The sequence below is a fragment of the Neolamprologus multifasciatus genome, chromosome 14, assembly GCF_963576455.1.
Source record: "Neolamprologus multifasciatus chromosome 14, fNeoMul1.2, whole genome shotgun sequence".
Classification (NCBI taxonomy): domain Eukaryota; kingdom Metazoa; phylum Chordata; class Actinopteri; order Cichliformes; family Cichlidae; genus Neolamprologus; species Neolamprologus multifasciatus.
In genome coordinates, this window is record NC_140452.1 from 3,370,574 (window position 1) to 3,394,391 (window position 23,818).

The following is a 23,818-nucleotide window of genomic DNA, read 5'->3' on the forward strand; positions in this document are numbered from 1 at the left end:
CCCAAAGCGTAACATTTTACGCTAGGTGACAAATCGTCAACATATTACGTTTTCGGCTACCCACCACGTTCCTAAATGACAACGTCGGAAAAATGAGGAAATATGAGAACCGTGTGGACTCAATCTACACATGTTCGCTCTTTTTCTTCAAATCACTTAGAAACACGCTATTTAACATCATTAAAGTCCTGGTTAACCTCAGGAAAAAGGTTATGGTTAGGGCTAGGGATAAGGTTAGGTTTAGGGCTGGAATACAGGGCTGGAACGTCTATTACCGCGGGAGCGTCATTGCACTGGATTTCAGCCATAACCCGCTGCATACCATAAGAACGCCGAAGGTCTCCTTTTGCGTTCACCAGGAACGCCGCGGGACGTGACAAAACGTCGCCATGTTACGTCTCGGGAGTGAGAACGGGCTGAATTTGATAACATAGCATAGTATTAATATGCTATGTTATCAAATCGGAGCTACGCTAGTAAAATTTGTTGTGATTTTTATACTTGAGGATCAAAAGTGCATTCAGCCCATTCAAACACATGCAGGTCTAATTTCCACCATTTACAGTAAATAAACATGTTGGTGATATTGTGGCCACTTCGGAAGTTCCACAAACTCACATGAAATCTGAGGAAAGAAAGTAAAGACTACAGAAGTGGTAACTACTGCACTTGTGACCGTGTGTACCTGTTGCGTGCGTCAGCTGGAAGAAATGGCCGAATAGTGGCTCGAGTGATTTGACTGCTTCGTTCACCACATTTCTATTAGGGGTGGGTTTTTATAATCGATTTATCGATTAAAATCGATTCTGGCTTGGATAATGTGAAATCGATTCATTAAAATCCTGAATCGATTTTTTAATATAAATTTATTTTGCCGAAATGCCAGAATCTCAGATGAAACCTCAACAACCACCAAACAGCTAAGACAGTAACTGAGAGCAGGAACACGGATTCTGCACAAAGACTTAAACACACAGCACGACCCGCGAATCAGAATCAGTGAGATGTCGCCTTTCTCACGGTCGGGGCTGAAAGCCGACAGCTCGCTGATTCTGATCTGTCGGCGGGTCGGCGCTTTGTGTTCACGTCCTTTATGCGCTGATTCTAAAGCTGTTAGTTTGATGTCTCTCCAAACAATATTGACCGAACCAGCAGCAAAAGAAGATCCAAACTACGCTTCACATAAACATCGTCATGAATTCACTCTGACTTTTACTGTTTTGCTTCGACCACGATGCACAGCTCTCTCTCTCTCTCTCTCTGTACTGTTTTCTTCATTATTCGCTTGCTTGTTACGCACAAGTCTACCGTTGTTTACAGCGCTGTCGGCCAACGTTTTTTTTTTCCGTTTTATATACTTCCGAAAAGAAAACCTAATTTCTGCCGTTCAATACTGAACAAATTTAAACTTTTTAAAATTATGCAAAATGCAAAACGCTTAGCCATGTCTCTAATAAAACCGCTGTAACTTCAGACGTAATGTTCATGTGTTGATTAATGGTTTTCTTTTGTTTTTGATGTACTGCAGAATATTTTTATAAAATCCCAGAACAGGAAAAATCACCTTCATGTTTTCTGTGTTTATCTTCAGCTACTTTGACACAAAGGCCTCTGCTGTGATGCTCACACCTTTGATAAAGTCTTGCGTGTGTCAGCTTCCTTTTTATAGATACAAAAATATGTAAATTTACTGATCTGAATTATAATATTTCTGACTGTCAAAATTTCCCAGATTCAAATCGAATCGAATCGAATCGAATTTAATCGAATTGTGGATCGAATCGATTCGGGACCTTGTGAATTGGAATTGAATCGATTCTAGAAATCAGTGACGATACCCAGCCCTAATTTCTATCACCTGGCTCTGTGTGGTACAGTCATGACAAGGCAAGCGAACAGAGCAGGTGTTCGGGTTTTATTCGACTGCAAGTGAAACGTCGGAAAGAAAACACAGCAATACATAAATAATCTCGTAACACATCCTTAAGCACACACAGCCACGTGCATCCCTACACCTGACGGAGATAAGCATGTCTGCTCATGCACAAACACCAGGCTTATGACTGTTTCTATAAACACGGGCGGCCGGTGACAAGAGGATTATCGTGTCAATAAGAAACAGCAGCAGCAGCAGAAAGGAGGAGCGGGAGGAGGAAGAGGGGGAGGAGGAAGATGACAGACAGAAAAACAGGATGACAAAGAAAACGAGTGAGGCACACCAAAAAGAAAAGCTGAAGGTCTGCGTAGATGACTCTAACGGTGTGCTTGTTGTACTGTCATGCTGCGGCTGAATTGTTTATGAGACTCTCTGATTGGCTGCTGACGGGCTGGGAAGCTCCGTGCTGCAGCGGCATTCGAGAGCAGCAGATGCATGGTGCTGCAGCCAGGAGATGTGCAGGAATAAAGACAGACGGAGATAAACTCAGTGAAAATGTTCATTTGAAAAAAATAATAAGCAAAGTTAAAAACGGTTCATTTGCACGGTGCACCGTGTCCATGCCCGCAGCGCGCCGAGGCGTGTTTAATGGAGTGGCTAAAAAATATCACTTAATGTAACGTAAGTGGTAAATTATGCATGCGAGGCATGTTATGTTAGCATACACTGGATTGATTTAGAGGTAATCTGTCTCAGCGTTGACCTGACCGTGATGTTAAACAAGCAGATCTTTGGACTCCGAGGTCCTCGGGGAAATTTCCTCACAAAGACGATCCATCTGGTAGCTGTGACACCAACAGATGAAACCACCAAACTATAAAGCTGCGCTGCTACTGGGGAAAGAAATGAATACCTTCATTTATGACTTCAAGTATGAGAAGTAAACCAAGAAAAAGACAAAAATACCCTGATGTACCATTTGCTTTCAGTTCTGCACAGGAATGTTGAAGCTAAGTGTCACATTTATTAAACAGCGTGCAATGATTGAGGATCGGATTAAAGAAGAAAATAAGACAAAGGCAGTAAAGCAATCCACCCCAAGATTTGTTATATTTATTGGTATATATATTTTCCTCCTTTTTGACAGAATGCAGACAGAAAACTGGAAGATGACTGTTTGCAGCTGGAGCATGGCAGTAAACCATGCCAAAGATCCAACTTTTGCCCTGATGGAACATTTAAAATGACAATAAATCTGCAAAGATGGATGACCTGCTCCTGTTCCTCATCGCCTCCTCTTCTCTGATGAAGGTAAAACACATGAAGCTGTAACAGCTTTATTTCCAAATCTGGAATCGAGTGTCAGGCGTCTGGAAAAAACTAAACCTCTAAATTTAGATTCACTCTATCTCACTTATGTTATGATTCAATGATTCAAGAAGGATTCACAAAACGTTCTGAGACATCCAATCTCATTCAGGCTGCAAAGGGCACAAAAGATTGAATGAAGTCTTATATCTGAGTCTTTTTGTCAGCTGACCTCAACTGGGAATCATACCAGATAATAACACATGAATCAGCTCTGTGCAAAACTCCATTCACATCCTTCTTTGACTTTAAACACTGTGACTCTATTAGTCTATTCAGAATCTATTCAGATCAATAAAAAAATAATCTATATTCCACGTTACAATAATCAGTGACTTCCTTTTTGGGCTTTTATTTTGAAGTTAGCAAACATTTGTGACTTTCAAAGCTCTTTAACCCTTTAAGACCTACCATAGAACCAAGTCCGCCAGAGCTTATATTATATTTTTACATGCTGTGGAGCCATTTTTGGGAGCATTTCAAGTTGCTATACATCAATACAACCATTGCAGCCTAAATTTTAATAATATGTCTGCATTAAGTGCATAGTAATTACATAGATTGCAAAAAAGTGCAATAAACTACAAAAAAATTGAAAATCGTTTTTGTTTTTTTTAACATATTTTTCTAGTTAGAGAAATTTAAGAGGCTTATCCCTCAAAACTGTAAATACAAAAAAGTTGCACAAAATAGTTTCCCACCACAGGAAATTTATTTTGAGTGTCTTCATAGTTTTATTTTTGAAATACACCAATTTTTATACACTGCAGGAAAAACTAAAATAAATATTATAATGCAAATTTGCAAAAAAGCAGCATATGCATCAAAATAAACTATTTCCAGCAGTGCAATATGAGTCCTAAGCATCCCAGAAACCACACAGAAAGTCATAAAGTCAAACATAACTTTTAAAAACACCAGTATAGGCTCATGAGGCCCTGATGGTAAAAAAAACTACATTTCCGTGCAAATTACGTCACTTCCGGTTTTGGGCAGGTCATGGAGGACATGCGATAGTTCGCGCTGATGTCTATTCCAAAGTAGGAAGTGTTATGAACAGCTGATCGGATCAGCAAAGCGTGTTTCTGGAATATTATGTTTTTGTTGCTGCAAGTGCTTTTTATGCAGTTTTTGCAAAGCTATATGTGGAAGGAAACTGTGACCGAGGACAAGCTGATGGCATAAGATGTAAGAACAACTCCTCCGGTTTCATATGCAAAAAATATTATTGCGCTAGCTCACGTGGTTGCAGAGCTACCGGGATTTAAAAGTAGTTACGCAAAACGGAGCGTGCTGCTCCGACCGGTTTTAAAGGGTTAAGTAGAAACTGATTTCCATGTTAGGAGGTAAATGGCAGTGAGGGAAGAGCAAGGGAACAAATTTGAACCATCACTCAACCAGGAGACTACTTTACTTTTGAACCTCTCAGTGATGAGACGCAACCCAAAGAATGTTTTTGAGAAAACAAACCACATTTTTTAGGGAACAAAAAAATGATGGATGGGTGGGTGTGATTATAAAGCTGTAAAGTCATAACAAGCTGCCAACACAAATGACACGTTCGGTCTCGCTGTGTTGAGTAGCCTCTGACAGTAATGGAGGAACGAAACGGCAACCCACAATTTTTGCCATCAGTGTGATGTAACCAAACTTTCTCTCCAGCACCGTGTCACATGACGCTCCAGTTTATGAGAGAGCAGACAACCTTTAACTGGAAGTGTTCTTCAGATGTGGTAATTAACCTGCACGCTCACTCACTCATCAGATAATGTTCTGTCACTTTGTGATGGCGTCGCAGAGGTAAACGCACACTGTTGTTTAGCATCAGCGTGTTGATGGATAGCGACGTTTATGAATGACAAGAGATAACGGTGCTCTAACAGTCTTCTTTCAAACAGCGATAAAGTCTGCACTGGTACTTAGTAGTGATGGACTGCTCGCACTCTGTTCACGACATGTTGAAGCAGAGCCAGGTCTTGAGGCGCTTACATACCGAGGAGTAGCGACATAAAAAAGCCATGTAAGGTGCTCTGACAGTTTAACAGACTGGCGTATCCGCTGTGACACCATTTATTGGTTTTGGACTCCTCGTTCAGAAACACTAGCATTAGCATTAATGGTAAATGGCCTGTATTTGTGTAGCGCTTTTCTAGTCCCTAAGGACTCCAAAGCGCTTTACACAACCAGTCATTCACCCATTCACACACTGGTGATGGCAGCTACATTGTAGCCACAGCTGGGGCGCACTCACAGAGGCGAGGCTGCCGGACACTGGCGCCACCGGGCCCTCTGACCACCACCAGTAGGCAACGGGTGAAGTGTCTCGCCAAGGACACAACGACTGAGACTGTCCAAGCCGGGGCTCGAACCGGCAACCTTCCGATTACAAGGTGAACTCCCAACTCTTGAGCCACGATCGCCCTTCGTAAAGTGAAGTTAACCCGAGGAACAAGACCAATTCTTTCTGGTATCCTTGTAGTTTTTGAAGCTGTTCTTACACAAGAAGTCAGAGAAATGTTGAGAGGATCCGGTTGGGAAATGTTTCCTTTTCTCATTAGCAGAAACAAAGTGCAAATAGTTCATGTCAGCCACTTTTTCACCTGTGGAAATTTTCCATTTACTTAAAGGATGGGTGATGCCTGAATACAACACAGACTAGAAAAGACTGGAAACGTTTTAAGCTTAAAGTAAACAGGGCAGCATGTTGCAGCTGTTCCAAGCAGTCTGAGGAGCTGTCCAGCACCGGTGTCTTAATCCTAGACTGACTCAGGCCTCTTCTACTTCTATGTAAATATTCCATAGTGACACAGTCAGGAGCTATAGTCCCTGATGGTATTGTGAAAAGGTTAACACATTAGCATTGTGTTGTTTTATTGACGTTGGAAGTTAACTCATAAAAATGAGAGCGCTGGGTGGTAAGCTATCAGGGGCTCCCAATTCTAGTATGCAGGACGCAGGGTCGGTTATAAGAAAAAATAACCCTAAGCAGGCTTGTTATGAGCGGAGGGATCAGCCCTTCTTCTACAGACTGCAAACATGGTGTTTAATGGTGGAAACTGTGCGAATGTAGAGGAACTGATTCTGGGGAGTAATTTTGTCATCGTCCTCGGGTGGACATTAGAGCAACTGCAGTTTTTGGCACAGACAGTTTAGTGGTTGTCACTCAGCTTTTATTTATTATTTTTTACCTTTAGGAAAAGATGCTTGTTCACCGCCTAAATAAGCTGTGGTTTGTTAAAGGGTTAAAGTCTGCCGTTTACGGTTCATTTACGAGCTTCCACACATAATGCACGTGTGTCACTGTTGGCATAATGAGGGTACCAACACCAAAGAACACCTTGTGTCTCTGAGATGCCAACAGCTTTGAAAAATCCCAGAGTTTGGCTCGTGGGAACGAGAGCAGCCTGGATCGCTTAGGAGACTTTATCGTGGCAGAGAACCCCGTTGTGCTTTGAAGCTACAGGTGGTAGCGCCGGCACCACTTTCCAGCAAATCACGTTCCAGTTGCATGTCATGATATTTGTTGAACCAACACTAAATTGCCGTAGAAGCAATTTGTCAATACCGTGTTTATCCAACATAATTTCATGTCAGAATTAGCAACTGTGGAACACATTAAATAACACTGCAGACCAAACGCGAGGCTGATTATCATAATCCATGCATAACATTCACTGGCTCTCACAGATTCACTTCATTCACCTTCAAACCTTCAGGTTGTTTACTGTAATGTTTCAGCTCGTCACATGTTTTAAACTACAGATATTTCCCTCACAGCTCTCGCTGACACACATTAGGAAGAAACACAACAAAATTTGCCCCTTCATCTATGATTTCTTCTTCCCTGCAACATTGGAAACCACTTCATCAACAGCAGCACTAATTGACACTCTCGGGCTCAGAGTGCGTGCGTGGGGAGCAATTATGCAAATGCGAGTGTGCACATACATGTTCGTATTTGCTTGCATGTGCCTCTCTGGTGATTTCTGCACGTGTAGGAGGCGGCGATGGAGTGACTGGAGAGAATCGAGATAATGACTAGGGAGCGGCGGAGGTTAGATAAATTGTAGAGAGGAGGAGCAGGGTGGAGAGAGGAGCGATGTGGGCGGATGAGGCTAAGAGGGGGAAAGGGAGAAGGAGGATAGAGGAAAAGAAAAGTTTGCTGAGACAGAGATGAAAAAGAGAGATGAGAAAGGCAACAAGAAAGCTGACACCTCAACACTGATGGAGTACGTCCTGTACTCAGCACAACACAGAGATGAAGATGAGAGGCAGACTGTGACGCAGAGTGATAGACTGTGAGATAAACAGATGGAGGAAAGACCGAACTGTGGATTGAAAATAGTTATACTCATAATTATTCATGTATTTAGGTTCAAACGAGCCTCCATAGAAATATACATTCTGACTAACAATGCGTCTGTTTTTTCTCGTTAAAGAGGCAGCTGTCTGGTTGGTCCCCTGAGAGTTTGACTGTCCATCTTTGTGAAGCTCGTGGTTTAGTATCCCCTTTGAGATCATTTTCACAATTCGATGCCATTTTTGAAGCATATAAATAAACTAAAATGTGGTCACATGACCTCAACTTTACAAACTCTAACCTCGCCTCCTGTGTTCAGCCCTGACAGCTTCTGTAGCTACTAGTTAGCAAGCGGATACAGGAAAAAACAGTGAAAAGCAGGGAGTGCTAACTCATTCTTGCACACTACAATTTGTTTGAAAGAACAAATACATAAATATATATATATATATATATAGCTTCTAGTTCACTGGCTTTTATTGAACATTCAAAGCTTTAAAGCTTCAAAGTAAATCCCCAGAACCAGACCGAAGAACCGAGGTGACCGAGCTTTTGCAGTTGCTGCCCTCAAGCTCTGGAGCAGTCTGCCCCTTAACATTAGGTCTTCACCAACACTTGACATTTTTAAAACCAGTTTGAAAACGCACTTGTATTCTCTATCTTTCAATTATGAATAGTCTTCACTATTTTCATTATGTGTTGTTTTAAAATGTGCTTATAAATACATTTGATTTGACTTTATAGACTCACAAATACACAGTTTCATTCCCCAAAACAGTCGAACAGAGTAATTTTTACCTAAATTTGTTTGGGACTACTTTCAGAGGTGGATTAATGCACTTTGGTGCTACAGTGAGTCTACTATATGGACAAACTGGCACACCCACAAGACCTCGGGCATTCAAGCCCATCCCATGAAGCTCCTGGTTTACAGCATCTGTGCTGATGTTAAGGCCAGAGGAGTTTTTATGCACTGTGTGCATGAGCAGATATCTAGGAGGGAACAAATTACACAAACGGATTTGTTGCAAGGGTTGCAAACTTTTACAAATACTCATTGTTTCACAAAAGTTTGTAAAGGAAGACTGATTTTATGACGACCGAAAATCAGAGAAAAGGTGTATAAAAAGAAAACAATACTAGTGTTAACATGTTTAATACAGTTTTAGATCAAATAAGTATTAAATTAAAGCAAAAACTATTTTTGTTCGTGTATGTGTGTGTAGAAAAAAGACCCTGCTGGAAGGAATAATAAGGCTGAGATGCTCAGATGACAGTTTGAAAGACGGAGGATAACAGGTGGCCAGAGAGACACAGAGAGGCGGTATAGCCACAATTTTCCCATCCTGCCTTGCAGAGAGGCTGGAGGTCGGCGCCTCAGAGGGCTTGTTGTTCCTTCCAGGCTGACACTGCCAGCCCTAATCAGCCTGAACAACCAGAGCGCTCGGCCAAGGTCTGCACGGGAGGCAAGGCTGAGAAAGCTGTCGAGAGAAAATGAGTCTTCCGGGGATGTTGAGGAAACCAGCGGCACGGTCTCACAGGAGGTCAAAGTGCAGCGGCGCACTGGTAAATGGCTTCGAGGCTGCTTCCTTTGTGCCTCCATGGCCTCGGGCATAAACAGGAAGTGAGCTTGCAGTCAGTGAAATATGTTCCCTACGATAGCATTGATGGAATTTTAATTATTATTATTACTTATTTTCCCTGTTATTACTAAATGAAATTCCTTTTTTAGTCATCATTTGGTCGTGTTGCTCAGAAATCCATTAGAGCAAGCAACACAACACAAACACTGAACCAAGACGAAGAATTTTAATTAGAAACAAGACTGTGAAGGTCCATTAGATTTGGAGCCATAATCTGATAGTTGCCGTGACTACAGTTTATATTTGAAATGTATTCACATCTGAAAGTTTGATTGATTGACTAATAAACTGTTTTCTTTATTAGCCATGTGAGAATCTACCTACAAATCGTAACTTCTTGATTATATCAAACACTCTTTGACAAATACATTAATTCATGTTTTTGTCTCTTTTGTTTTATTTTTTTCTATTTTTTTTTTATTCTGAAAACACAAACCTCATCTTTCCCACTAAGCTGTATAAACTGTTTTACAAATAGACAAAAAAAGGGGCAACCATTAGTACAGTACACCAAAGTATGAAGAACAGATAATAAAAGTAGAAACACAGTAGAGCTAGAACAATAAAAACTGAACATTACATTAATGTTTTAAGAAATTGTTTACTGCTTAAAGGCCTCATAGAGAATTTGCTTTGGTGCACTCTAGTCTGTGCACACAAGTACCACCTTCACAGAAGAGTAAGTTTTTTCATTTATACCATCAAAAATACACAACTGAACAAAGAAACCATTCTAATACATTTGGTCAGAACACAAAGGAATTAAAAATAGAAGAAAGTCTGGGACGGATCGATCGTGCTTGTGGTGCTTTTGCATCTGAGGAATACATCCAGGACAATAATCCTAAATCATCTCACTCATCCACAACGGACTCCCACAAAACATCATGACAAATGTGTCGACAGACCTCAACAATCTTGCGTGAAAGGTTTGCAGAAAATCTGACAGAAGTCGGATCCTTCAGGAAGAAGATTGGACCCAAATCACCAGAACAAGAATGAAAGCTTTTGTAAGCGTTAATACCAGATTGTCATGATCCTGGGTCTTTTATTTTCAAGTTTATTAGATTCTCTAAGTTCATTTGTTTATTTAGATTCCCCTTGTGTCTTCTACCCCTGTGTTTTAGTCTCCTTTTGCCTTTATGTGTTTCATGCTGCGTGTCTTATGTCGTCAAGGTTATATTGTCTTGTCTGTGTCTCATGTTCCTGTTTTATTTTGAAGGTCTGTGTCCTATGTCAGCGTAGTCAACTTTGCTTCCTTTGTCTCGTTATGTCAGATTAGTGTCAGCTGTTTCCTCCATGTGTTCCCACTTCCCCTCATCACCTCCTGTGTATTTAAGTCCTCTGTGTTCAGTGTGTCACTGTCAGGTCGTCTGTGTCCACTCCACGTTTTCCATGTTTCATGTCTAGGTTTTTCTTGTTGTTTATTTAGTTCTCCCAGTTTAGGTTGATGTTAATTTACTTCAGTTTGCCCTTTCTTTGTACCTTTTTTACCAGCCTTATTAAACGGCTCGCTTTTTGTTAACATTCCAGTTCTGTTCCCTGTTCCTTGGAGTCTGCGTTTTGGGTCCTTTTTTCAATTCATACAGTCTGCCTCCCCCAGACTGTGACACAGATGGGGTACTGCCTATGCAGAAGGCTCTTTTCTTTTCCTAAAATTTATATATTAGCATTATTTTCCAGATGTTGATACTGTGACAGAGAGAAATGAATTTTGGAGTAGGCTGTAGCGGGGCACACCCTGGTCTGTCACAGGGCTAACACACAGGGACAGACAACCATTGTCGCTCACATTCACTCCCACATTCACACCTATGGGCAATTTTGGATTAACCAATCCCCACTAACTGCATGTCTTTGGACGGTGGGAGGAAGCCAGAGTACCCGGAGGGAACCCACGCAAACACAGAAACACACATGCAAACTCCACACAGAAAGACCTGATGGTGGAATCGAACTCAGGACCTTCTTGCTGTGCGGCAACAGTGCTAACCACCGTGCTGCCCTATACAGATACAATATAATATCCAGTTTAACCCTTTAAAGCCGGTCGGAGCGGGCACGCTCTGTTTTGCGTAACTATTTTTAAATCCCGGTAGCTCTGCAACCACGTGAGCTAGCGCAATAATTTTTTTGCATATGAAACCGGAGGAGTTGTACTTACATCTTATGCCATCAGCTTGTCCTCGGTCACAGTTTCCTTCCACATATAACTTTGCAAAAACTGCATAAAAAGCGCTTGCAGCAACAAAAACATAATATTCCAGAAACACGCTTTGCCGATCCGATCAGCTGTTTGTAACACTTCCTACGGAATAGACGTCAGCGTGAACTATCGCATGTCCTCCATGACCTGCCCGAAACCGGAAGTGACGTCATTTTCGTGGAAATGTAGTTTTTTTTTTTTACCATCAGGGCCTCATGAGCCTATACTGGTGTTTTTAAAAGTTATGTTTGACTTTATGACTTTCTGTGTGGTTTCTGGGATGCTTAGGACTCATATTGCACTGCTGGAAATAGTTTATTTTGATGCATATGCTGCTTTTTTGCAAATTTGCATCATAATATTTATTTTAGTTTTTCCTGCAGTATATAAAAATTGGTGTATTTCAAAAATAAAACTATGAAGACACTCAAAATAAATTTCCTGTGGTGGGAAACTATTTTGTGCAACTTTTTTGTATTTACAGTTTTGAGGGATAAGCCTCTTAAATTTCTCTAACTAGAAATATATGTTAAAAAAGCAAAAACGATTTTCAATTTTTTTGTAGTTTATTGCACTTTTTTGCAATTTATGTAATTACTATGCACTTAATGCAGACATATTATTAAAATCTAGGCTGTAATGGTTGTATTGATGTATAGCAACTTGAAATGCTCCCAAAAATGGCTCCACAGCATGTAAAAATATAATATAAGCTCTGGCAGACTTGGTTCTATGGTAGGTCTTAAAGGGTTAAATTAATTACCCCTTGGAAGTCAAAAAGACTGACAAAGAAAGCTGTGAACTGGGGCATGATTGGCTGATTGGATGGTTTCAAAAAGCTAAGGTCGCACTAGGACTATGTTCTACATCCATGTACATTCACATTATATGTCTTTAACGTCATCCGCGTATTTATTGTCATCATGCATTCACAGTAAATGCAATTTTGACTTTAATTGCTGAAAACTTTGCAGGTGACAAAGTTCTACAATTAGTGTTAATACTACTGTGAGTGAGCAGTGATGAGTGTAGGAATTATTTAATGAATTCTCAGTCTCATCTGCCTTGAGTGCATCAGTAGAAACATGTGGGAGGAGTTTCCATACAGCTGTTTACTAGTGTGCTAATAATATAACGAGATCGTGTCATCACTGAAAAGTCACATTGTGTAAAGAAGAAAATTTCATGATATCCGTAAAAACGTCATAGCTGTATGTGAGGTATTCGACTGGCAGCATGTGTTTGGATTTGCAGCCCCATTCTGTGAGGTCCAGGCTGCATATTTCTGTAGCTTCACAGACCCAGGTCAGTGTAAGAGAGAAGGTTACACTGATGAAGTTACACAGAAGGCTGAGGAGATGCGAGAGATGTTGTTGGGTCATCTTTATATAAACACTCTAAAACGTATCTGCATATTTACATAAACACAGAAAAATGGTTTATTAAATGTATGTGTAGGTAGATGCCTGTTTTAAAATGACTCTGAAGGCAAATGTCAGCTTATATAATGGTGTGTGTGTGTGTGTGTGTGTGGTTAACATGCTATATGAGACTTAATGCTCAGCCCTCCCACTCTAAGTGGTTTTTATTTTTTTAACTGGAACATGTCATCTACTTCAAACCACTTTTGCACGTCCAACAGTTTGAATGTCAGTCAACACAAAGTCTTAACCTGATGTTTAAGATTCCAACTTGATTCCAGGGGCGATCGTGGCTCAAGAGTTGGGCATTTGTCTTGTAATCGGAAGGTTGCAACACGTTGTGTCCTTAGAGGGCCCGGTGGCGCCAGTGTCCGGCAGCCTCGCCTCTGTCAGTGCGCCCAGGGTGGCTGTGGCTACACTGTAGCTGCCATCACCAGTGTGTGAATGTGTGGATGATCGTGTATAGTGTAAAGCGCTTTGGGGTCCTTAGGACCAAGTAAAGCGCTTTACAAATACAGACCATTTACCATTTTTTAGCTGTAGGGAAACATCTGGAGCATTTCCCTTCTCCTCGCCTGCTCCTCACTTGCCCCGCCCACACTTACATCCTTCATCCTTCAGCACTAAGAGAGAAGTTTAGACCTTCTTTAGTTTTTCCTAAAGCTGAACTCACACGTCACATATCTGTCGATCCCCGTCCGAGGGGAGGAGTTTAAATATCTTAGAGTCGTGTTTATAAGTGGTGTAGTGACCAAAGGAACAAAATCGCTGTTTTAGGGAGACACAGTACATATTTCTTAAACACAAACATGACTGCAACCACCAAAATGTTCTCAAAAAAACAAAATGAGCTCCAGTCCAGCGTGTCGAACCTATATAAAGTCACGTGAGAGCGGGTGCAGGGTGGCGATCTTTAAAGCAGCCTAATAGTTCCCAGTAATTATTGTAACGTAGTGTTTTTGCGTAACAAAGCCCATCAGTACTTCAGAAGCACATCCTGTTCTTTAGTACTGCCAAAACACACCCACCCCCTCCCAAAAAATGAAAATAAAACAAAACAAATATGCATAAATCATTTTTTGAAGACCAGTCAGAGCCACTTTAATTCTATCCTGACAGTGACAGATCGCTGCTGCTGTTCCCATGTCTGTCTGCAGAAAGAAATATTACCTTTCATTAATGCTGCATCTGCTCCAAGCAGGGAAAGCCACAGTGTTTATGATGAACAACATTATTTTCACATGAAATTATGAAAGCAGGATCCTGTAAATGGTGCACAGCCCCCCCCTCCCCCAACAGGCAGTTTATTTTGGTTAGCAAAGTGTTTAAAGATCAAACTACAACATATATAATAGTAGCTATGTTTCAACTATGAACAAAACATATCACATTGGTGTCCAGAGTTATGGATTGTTTTTGTTTTGCTCAAGAGAAATCCCAGCAAAGGATCAAAAGGTCAGGAAAAAACGGCCAATCGTTTCCAGGTAAAAGTGGTTTTTAGCTGTGAGGACAAAGAGAAACCAGTGGTGCACCTGCCGGTTCAGGTGTTGTCTGGGGGATGCCAGCCAATCTGCTTCGTGCTGGGCTGTGATCTCATGTTTTACTCAGACATAAAGACTGTTTCTCACAATTTGATCAGAAAGATTCCCGTGAGTAGTGAGATGACCACTTTAGTCACTTTCAGAGTCACATGTCTACATCCTTGTTGTACTAAAAAGCAGACACAGGTCCTGTGTTTGGGTTGATGTCCTTCTAAAGCCATGTCTTGCTTTCTACATATTACGTCCTCTCGTCTACCACAGCAGAGCTTCTTGGAATATATAAACACGCCATCCTTGAGGAGCTGAATTACCTGTGCAACCTCGATTGGCTGCAGACACTTTTTCATGCTATTGATTGTGACAACGGCACTAACAAAACACAAACCTAGAGAAAATCAGTCAGAGGAATAAGGAGCTGTGGGTAGTTATTTAGTTCTTTCCCACACTGCCAAACGTCTCGAGGTGTTCAAAGCACCAGAGGAACCAGAGTATCCTTGGTATTTTGCTTTTTTTGTGTAACTATCTGTTCTGTTTAGCTGTCTTATTTAGTTATTCCAAAAAGTAATGACGCAAGCGAATCAGGATATATTGATAGAGCAAAACGGAGGTTGCATCCAACTGTGTTATCAAGCACCAAATGTTTTTGTTCAGGTCATATATTTTAATGGTGCTCTTTCATTTCTTACAGCATTAGAAGCCTTGGACACCAAAGATGGTGACATTTACCTTCATTGAAAGCTGTTGAAATAGGTATTAAAGTATAACCGAGCAGCAAAAGGTCTATGACAGTGACAAGAGCTGCAGTTTCCAGTCTCACAGTGTGGTATTGGCCAGGAAAATATACTTTTCTGTTTTCACATTTGGAAAAAAAGTCATTCCAAGCAGGAAAAAGTATTTTTTGATGGCACTTCAACAAAATAGAAATGTATCTTATTGCTAATGTTTAATCTGTTTTTTCCCATCTTTGCTGGTAGATTTGCAGTTCAGTTCAATTTTATTTTATTCATACAGCAAAGTTGTCTCAAGGCACTTTATATTGTAACACAAAGACCCTACAATAACACAGAGAAAACCACAACAATCAGGCGACCCCCCATGAGCAACAATGTGGTGACAGTTGTGGAGCTATAGAAATTATTTTATTGCTGCCATATAATCTGCATCATTATAACTGCATTGATAACATTCTTTACAGCATTATTCCATCTAATAATATTTCTCACAGTATTGATGTTGCATTAAAGTTGTTTGTTGAAGATGTTCATTTGAGGATCCATTATGTTAATTTTTATTACAAGTACGGTCAGAAGTATTTCATACACATTGCATATTTGTGCTTATTTCGAGTTGATGTTCGGTTCATTAAGGGTCTTAAGCTTCACTGGTGTGACTGTCCAGGTGATACATGCTGAGGGAAACTGCAACATAGAAGGATAACTGCAATGCATGCTTACAATACATATAACACATATAATCTAGGAATGTGTCAGGCCTGAGGCCTTAACTCATTTGGTGTCTCACTATATTTTACTCTACTTGGCAACAGATGACCAGAGTCAATAATTAGCCCCAGAGACCCTGAGGGCTCGAAGTTTATTACCTTGTATGGACGATGTTATAGAAAAGAGAAGTTCTATGTCTGCTTATAGCCATTAAAGATGTACAAGATGTATGATTAACGTTGACTAATGTCTGGAACCTATTTTAATCTGTAATTGACGCCATGGGGGGGCGTGTACCCCACTGCTTTATAAGTGTCCACAACATGTATTTTGGTCAGAAGACATATGCTGATGTTTTCTCCTGTGTTAATAAACTCATCGTTTGATTGCACTTTTCTGGGGCCTCTGTGGTTTGTCTCACTGCTCTACATTGATCGATTTCGCGACACAGTGGAAACGACAAGTTCCCTTTTAAGAGGAAGAAACTTCTGGGAGAACCAGGCTCAGGGAGGGGCGGCCTCCCTGAGGGGCGACCCCATCTTGTTTGGGGTAAGAAGAGGAAGACAGGACAAAGACGAGGTGAGTAACTATGTTACTGGAGGCCGAGGTAATGTGATCCAGAGTAAGCATCTGGTTAGACACCAGATTTCTAAGTTCTTTAGGACCAAGTACAATAACCTCAGTTTCATCTGAATTTAGACCCGTAAATTAGAGATGAACCAGGACTTTTTGACATTTATTCAGAGTTTGTTCCTCAGCTGGTGTTTTGCAGGGTGGGGGGAATAAAATTAGAGACACGAATGGGTTGGTGGTAAACCGAGGGCTTCTGTTTACGACTGTGCTTCCTCCTCGCTATCAGTCAGCCATCCTGTTTTCCCACCTGCTCAGGCGATCTGCCAGGGGAGAGCAAACATTGGTTGCGCTCTCTTTGGTCACACCGACTACACGGGCCTGACTCTCTATGGGTTTTTCAAGGGTACGGAGCAAAGTCTCCAATCCTGGCCTCTGGAGCTGTAAACAGGCTAAATTTATTATCAGTATCATTGTTATTAAAGGAGGCCGAGGAGTAGCTAAACATATTACACAGTGAACAGGGAGGAGAGACAAGGAAGAGGCCATGCTGCCTAGCAAGTTGGCTATGAGCTAAGCTAAGCTAGCGAATCCCTAAAAGCACAGTGAACGTGTGCTTTGTAATAAAGCATGTGACGATAACACTATGAAATATATTCAAGAATATCTTTGGAAAACAAATCTAACAAATCAAAGAATTTGACCATCACGACTGTAACATTACCTGATCGCTCTTTAGTGTAAACACAGCGCGCTGTCACTGTGCGAAAGCGAAACATTGGTTTACAGCAAAACTCATGTTTTTGCACAAGTAAAGCTGAGAATGAATTTTCATGGAGAAACAATCGTGTTATCGCCTGAGAACATCGCTGTTTCCTCTTCCCACAGATTCAACAGGCGAGGCCATTTTAAACAGAGCGACTGACATTCGTGCTCAAAGAAGTTCATTTCTGTTTGTTCCGATTCAGAGAGTTCAGTGTCAGCATGTGTGAATCCTTTTCTACTCCACCAGGAAAGGGATTATGTGAGAAACATGGGGAGATAAATCTACCCAGCAGTAAATCAGTTTATCCACCTACCGTTTATTTAGTGAAGCCAGCGCCTCTGAAAACACAGGGTGGACTGACCTGTGCTGCCTTCACCTGTAGCTCTGAGTCTTCGGTGTATCACTGTTTAAAATCTGTTGTGAGACCTTTGACCCCACCGAGAACATTTCAAGGCAAACGGAACAACTGACAGTTACAACAGAAAACATCAAGTCTCCCCTCGACTGGCCTCGGCTAAAACTTTCATCTGGTTTAGTGAAACAAAGTCTGTTTTGTGGGGAGTTCTGCAAACCAGTGTTCAAAGCAAACAAATAGATTCCTATTTCCTGAAGTTCCTGAAGACATGAATGAAGTTATTACAATAAGCCATATAGATTCACAAGCAGGCTTCTTTGACGCTCCCTTTGTCCACCATGTAAAAGCCCTGAAGCATCCAAATGCAAGCATTTCAAGTGCATCCAAGGCTTCGTGTAGCACATAAAATTGTAATTTGACAATTCATCTCCCTTCCCTGGCTGCTGAAGAGGAGCTAAGGGAGAGATGCCTCATTAGATGGACCACTTCAGGCACAGCACCACTTGCCAGAGGACGACGTAGTAATGGAGAAGGAACCTTTGTCAAGCCAACCAACCATGTGGCTGCAATATCTTCTTGGCTAGCAGCTACAAATCCTCACGAGGGACAAAACTACCCTTTAAAGGGCTGTCAGACCTGTGATCTTATGATGAAGGCACATCAATAAACACCTCAGAAATACCAAACTAAAAGTCAAACATGGCAACGACACAACAATGACAATTTCCCTTAAAAACCTTTAACTTACAGCTACAAAGATCTAAAGACATGGCTCGCCTTTAAGTCCAGAATTTTAGGACACTCGCTGTATCTGTTCCCTCACTGGCTGGACTGTCATTGTAATCCATAAAAACCCAACATTGTATGTCAGTACAATGTTGGGTTTTTATGGATTACCAATGCCAATTTTCAGTGCTATACATATATAACTCCAGCTGTTATTAAGCACAGTGTTGGGAAGGTTACTTTTAAAATGTATTCCATTACAGAATACAGATTACATGCCCCAAAATGTATTCTGTAACGTATTCCGTTACGTTACTCAATGAGAGTAACGTAACGGAATACTTTGGATTACTTAATATATTATCATGCTGTTTACAACTACATGAATGTACTATTGCTGTGATTTATTACTGTTACTGAAGGTCCGCGGCTCCGAACCGTACACTGTTCTGTGTCGGCTCGTAGCTGAAAACTAGCTTTACTTTGTTGTCTGGGTCAACTTTGCTAGCAGAGACAGAGAGAGGTGTTGAAAGGCTGCTGCAATGGAACTTATTGTTTTTGGAGGAAAACACGAACAAGGTGTACAGTCGAGTCTTAATAGCTTACTTACAACTGGGCTCGTCAGGCTCTCTTCTTGGCTGCAGTGGTTATTATTATATTTACATGCTTCCAGCTCCCGTTTCTGCTCCATGACAGCTCGTACTTTTCCTTTTTCTCCCTCCCTCGCTCACAGACACATAACGTGTATGGCAGTCCATTCTCCCTGCAGCACGGACTACACTGCCTATGATGCTACATTCTTTAGAGCTATACCTGTAGCATTCTGCCTGTTAGCTTAGCACAACAACAACAAAAAGGCCTCTCTCACCCAGGAAACACGCAGAGAGAGAGCGTCACCCTGTAACCATGGTAACCGTAACGCTGCCGCCTGGAACAACAGAACGTAGCTGTCAAACAAAACCCAAACAGTCCTGACCCGCCACAATATGAAACAGGGAAGTACCGCCGTGTAATCCATTTATTTCAACAAAGTAACTGTATTCTAAATACCACCTTTTTAAACGGTAACTGTAACGGAATACAGTTACTCATATTTTGTATTTTTAAATACGTAACGGCGGTACATGTATTCCGTTACTCCCCAACACTGATTAAGCACAGTGTGAAAAACCTGGTACACTTCTATCTCGCTGCACAGTTTTTACAGCTACATTGAGCAATTCACTCAGAAACATTGATCAGTCAATTCATCCTTCCAAATAGTCACCTATTCATTTTTTTGTGTCCACCCATCCATTCATCCAGCCTAATTGCAAACCAGGTCTATTCAAACATAATAGTTATTATACAGCCATCATTTCCAAACAATCCAACAGTCCATTTTATCTCATTTGTATGGGACACAGTCAGAAAGATGGAAAAGTAAAGAACGTGAGAAGAGGTGTGAGGCAGAGTTTGTGTGCGAGATACTGAGAGAATAAAAGAAGAGGAGGGGAAGATGTGTTGAAAGTAGCAGAGCGGTTGGGTAATGGTCTCAGAGGGCTGAAAGCGTTTGTGTTGACCGCTCATCAGTATTCCCCACCTTTCTACTTGAATTCTGTGTCAATTGAAAGCCTCCTCTCTTAGTCTCTTCATTTCTTCTTCTTCTCCTGTATTCCTCTCACGCGCGCCACCCTCGTAACCTTTTCTGTGCTAATGTTTCAGCTCACTCTGTATGCACTTTAGTGGGGTTTACCTCTCAGCTGCCACGCTACCAGGGTTTTTGTAGAGGGAGTGAGACGAGGTTCGACCCGCAGAGGTGTAAGCAGGCCCCCCCGAAATAATGAGGAGATACAGCGAGTTCAAACCATCTCAATATTCAGCCCCTGCTTAGTGCAGTGTGAAGCTGGAGCTTTGCTCACAAAGTGACTTGTACATAGAGCGACCACACAAGCGTACACGTATATGCCACATATAAACATTCAAACGTTTAGCTTGGAAATAATATGAAATGAAATAATAATAAAAATGCTTAATATGAAATAATCTGTTGTTGCATTATTTGACACGCTATACTGGACATGCTAATTTACATATGTAACAGGGTCATAAATCACATTGTTATAATTACCCAAAATGTGTTCTAAACCCCCAAACTGTTCCTTTTATACCTGACTTTTAGGACCTCCAAGCCTGTAGTTATGTTCATTATCAGTTAGAGCCCCTCCTCATTCTTTTCTTCTTCTTCTTTGGTGCAACCCTATAAATACAATGTACCCCTTTTGCCTCTCCCCTTTTCTACAATTCCCCTGTGGGAGAGGTGGGTGTCATTTCTTTCCAACACCTTAAAACACACATATAATGCATATTTACCCACCTGGATGTTTCTGATTGTGATTTTAGTTCAATTATTGTCATTATTAAGCCTGTTTTTGTTAGATGTTATAAGTGTGTAGCATGTGTGTATCATAAATGGGTTTTAGGCGCCATAAATGATAGCATGGATATATACTCCTTGCTAGCTTGGAAGTTGTGATGGGTTGAGCTAACCCTCTTCCCCACTGTTTGTATTTGGTCGTCGGAGCTGGAGTGGGCAAATGATTTACTTGGAGGTCTTTCTTTCTTTTACCTTTTTTATCAGACGCAACGCAGAATCACACCGGTTACACATAGACATAATACATATGTTCAGAATCAGAATACTTTATTAATCCCTGAGGAACTTTTGTGGGTTACAGTCGCTCCAAGACAGCAACAGTAACATATTTAAATAATACAATATGTTACAGTTCAGAAATAGCACTAATATATACAAATCACTCAATTATAAACATCGAGATTTTTGTGCCATAAATAAAAAATAAAATAAAATATAAAATAAATATAATATTAATAAATAATAATAATAATAATAATAATAATAATAATAATAATAATATATTATTATTAATATTATTAATAATATAAATAAAAAGCAGCTACACATAATTTATTTATAGATAGCAGAACAGCTGATGTCATTTTGAAGTGCTGTGATGTCTTATTGCTCACCATGTGTGACTAATGCATGCGTACTCATTCAGCTTCTGTGTGTGAGCCGTTTGTACGATCACTCATGAAAAGAGAGAACGCACTAAATACGATGCTTTACATTGATGTGAAAAGGGCAAGTGTGACATATACTCTGCAAATATGACACGTTCATGTTTAAGATTTTGCCTGAATTTCTTAAATCCCATTCAGATCTTTAGGACTTTGGTAACCAATTATGTAGAGGTTTGGTAATACCAGTGTTGGCTGTGTTAATATTAAAATCTGGAAAAAAAATGAAGAAATGGGAGGAAAACGGGAAAAGAAATCCCAGGGAAGCTGGTAGTGCTCATGCAATCCTGAGGAGGAGTGTGCGTCTGTGTGTGAACACATTTCCTATGATTTCAATCCAGAATCAGGTCTGATTTGAGGTATTAGCTGTGCAGAAGCTGCAACACATCGACTGTGTTTCATAGCAGATAATGAAGTCAGCTTGAGGTTAAGAGTGAACCTCGGTATTTAAGGTGCTTCCTGTGAGGAGGCAGAAAACACTCTCAAATCATTTTGTTTGTTTCGGTCTGTGTGGAAAACCGAGCTTTACGGCAGCAATGTAGTCAAGAGGAAATCCCACAAACCTCAGTTTACCCCAGCTTTTATTTGGAGTTTATCCACGCTTTCAGATGAGGATGGCAGCTGACACAATCCTCCCCCGTATCGGCCAAAAACACTACAAAAACTATGGCGAGTGCAACAGAAAATGGACTTTATTCTGTTTTGCAACAATTTGCATGCAGGTAGGTGCTTCCATTCAAATGCCCCGATGCTCTTGATTTGTGATTATTTTGACATTTTGAATCCATAACTAGTGATAATTAGCACTTATCCCTGTATCTGTACTGAAAACATGACTTTTTATCTCAGCAGCTGATTAAAGGCAGGACTGTTTATCTGTTTTCAAAGCATTATTCTATAAATACAGCCTCACTATAGGATCATTAACGTACAGACAGGAGCTGCTGCTGTAATCACTTCACATAAAAAGATATTTTGGAACAGGATAAAATCTTATTGTGATTGGATTCATCTTTTCGCTGGCAGCCCACATCAAACATGTTTATGTGCCATGTTTATTAATCAGCTCATATTTTCAGTGCTTTTTCTAAGTACTTTAGTTTAGAGATGCTTCTGTTTAAAACAGAATTCACTGTGGCATCATTTGTAAAAAACACAAAACAGAAAAAATTATAGAAATTGTGGTGAAACACTGGGAAAAAAATTAAAAACTTATTTTTTCTGTCGTTTTAAGCCACAGAGTCGTGCTGACAGTGTTTCATTTACCACAGCATTTCTTTACATGTAGAAAACCTGGCACGTAAAATAAATGCGTAGTTAAAGTTTTTTACACTGACACAAAGCGGGGTTTCCCTGGTCTGCTTCCTTGGAATGGCCACAATGTAAAATGAGTTTGACATCTCTGGTTTAAAAGGTCCGAGTCTCTGGTCCTGTGGGTATTACCCTAATAGGCTGACAGAAAGTAATTTAAGCCGGTGGCGAGGAGACTCTGCTAACTCTAACTGTTGACATTCGGATGCCTACCCCGTTTCAGCTCGATGAGTCAACCCACCACCCTTAAAGTTCAACAGCCAAACCCTTTAATGGCAGCTCTCCTCCAGGATCCTTGCATTTGGTGATTGCAAATTACTTATTAGACTTATAACTGAAGTGGTCAGGACAATAGTCCTCAGGTCAAAGGCTAGGACAACCTGTAAGAACCATTTGAGAAATTAAAGTTTTACCTTTAATGTTCCCAAAACTTTCTCCCAGGCTTCAACCCAACACGGCAAAAACAAGGAGGGGATTTTGGAAAGGTGTGATTTCAAATCCTAAATCCACAGTGGTTTAGTTGTTTTCACTCCTTTCAGCTTTCTTCCTGAAGCTCTTCACTGCAAACTGTAATTCTGACCTTGTGAACTAGTTTCGTAACAACGTTTATCTCTTCTTGCATTTTTATACACACCATGCAAACATTTGCAGGCATGTCATCGTTCTTTCTCTCTTTCCTCGTCACACAAAGCTTGCTCCCTACGAGTCACTTCCATCGCACCATTGACCAAGACCAGTACAGGCTCCGCCCCCTTTTCTAAATCAACCCAGGCTTCATTACAACGGCTACAGTTTCTCTTTCAGTTTAAAACACAACTTTATTTCAACAGACTGCAAGAGTCTGTGTTAACTCAATCACATTATAACGTTACTCCTGATGATGATGATGATGAGCCGGGGGACCTCGCCCCTCTTTGACACAGACTAAGTCGTGCTGAAGAGTCACGAAGATGGAATCGATTATTTGTCTGCAGAGATTTTATATTATGGTTTATATTAAGTAAGCACAACTTACAAGTTGCAAGAATGTTTATTTCCAGCAATAATGTTACTGTAAGCACTACTATCGCTTAAAAGCTAACCTAGCAGTCTTATTACCTAAACCTTACCAAAATACATGTGAGTCTAGAACTTACTGTGCAGTTTAATTGCCTCAACCAACCCCAGTATGTCCTGGTGTCTAAACCTAACCAAACAGATTTAGTGCACAAA

General features: G+C 40.7%; 1 protein-coding gene and 1 long non-coding RNA gene across 3 annotated transcripts in view; one reads left to right on the top strand and one right to left on the bottom strand.

Moving 5' to 3' along the window:
• Positions 1–23,818, bottom strand: part of LOC146503262 (leucine-rich repeat and fibronectin type III domain-containing protein 1-like protein) — a 359,063-nt gene that overhangs the window by 95,369 nt on the left and 239,876 nt on the right. The gene's annotated exons all lie outside the window — the stretch shown is intronic.
• LOC146503263 (uncharacterized) overlaps positions 18,659–23,818 on the top strand; it is a 33,130-nt gene continuing 27,970 nt past the window's right edge. The window contains exon 1 of the long non-coding RNA XR_014868675.1: positions 18,659–18,737. This is a non-coding gene — a long non-coding RNA (uncharacterized LOC146503263). The remainder of the gene's footprint in view (positions 18,738–23,818) is intronic.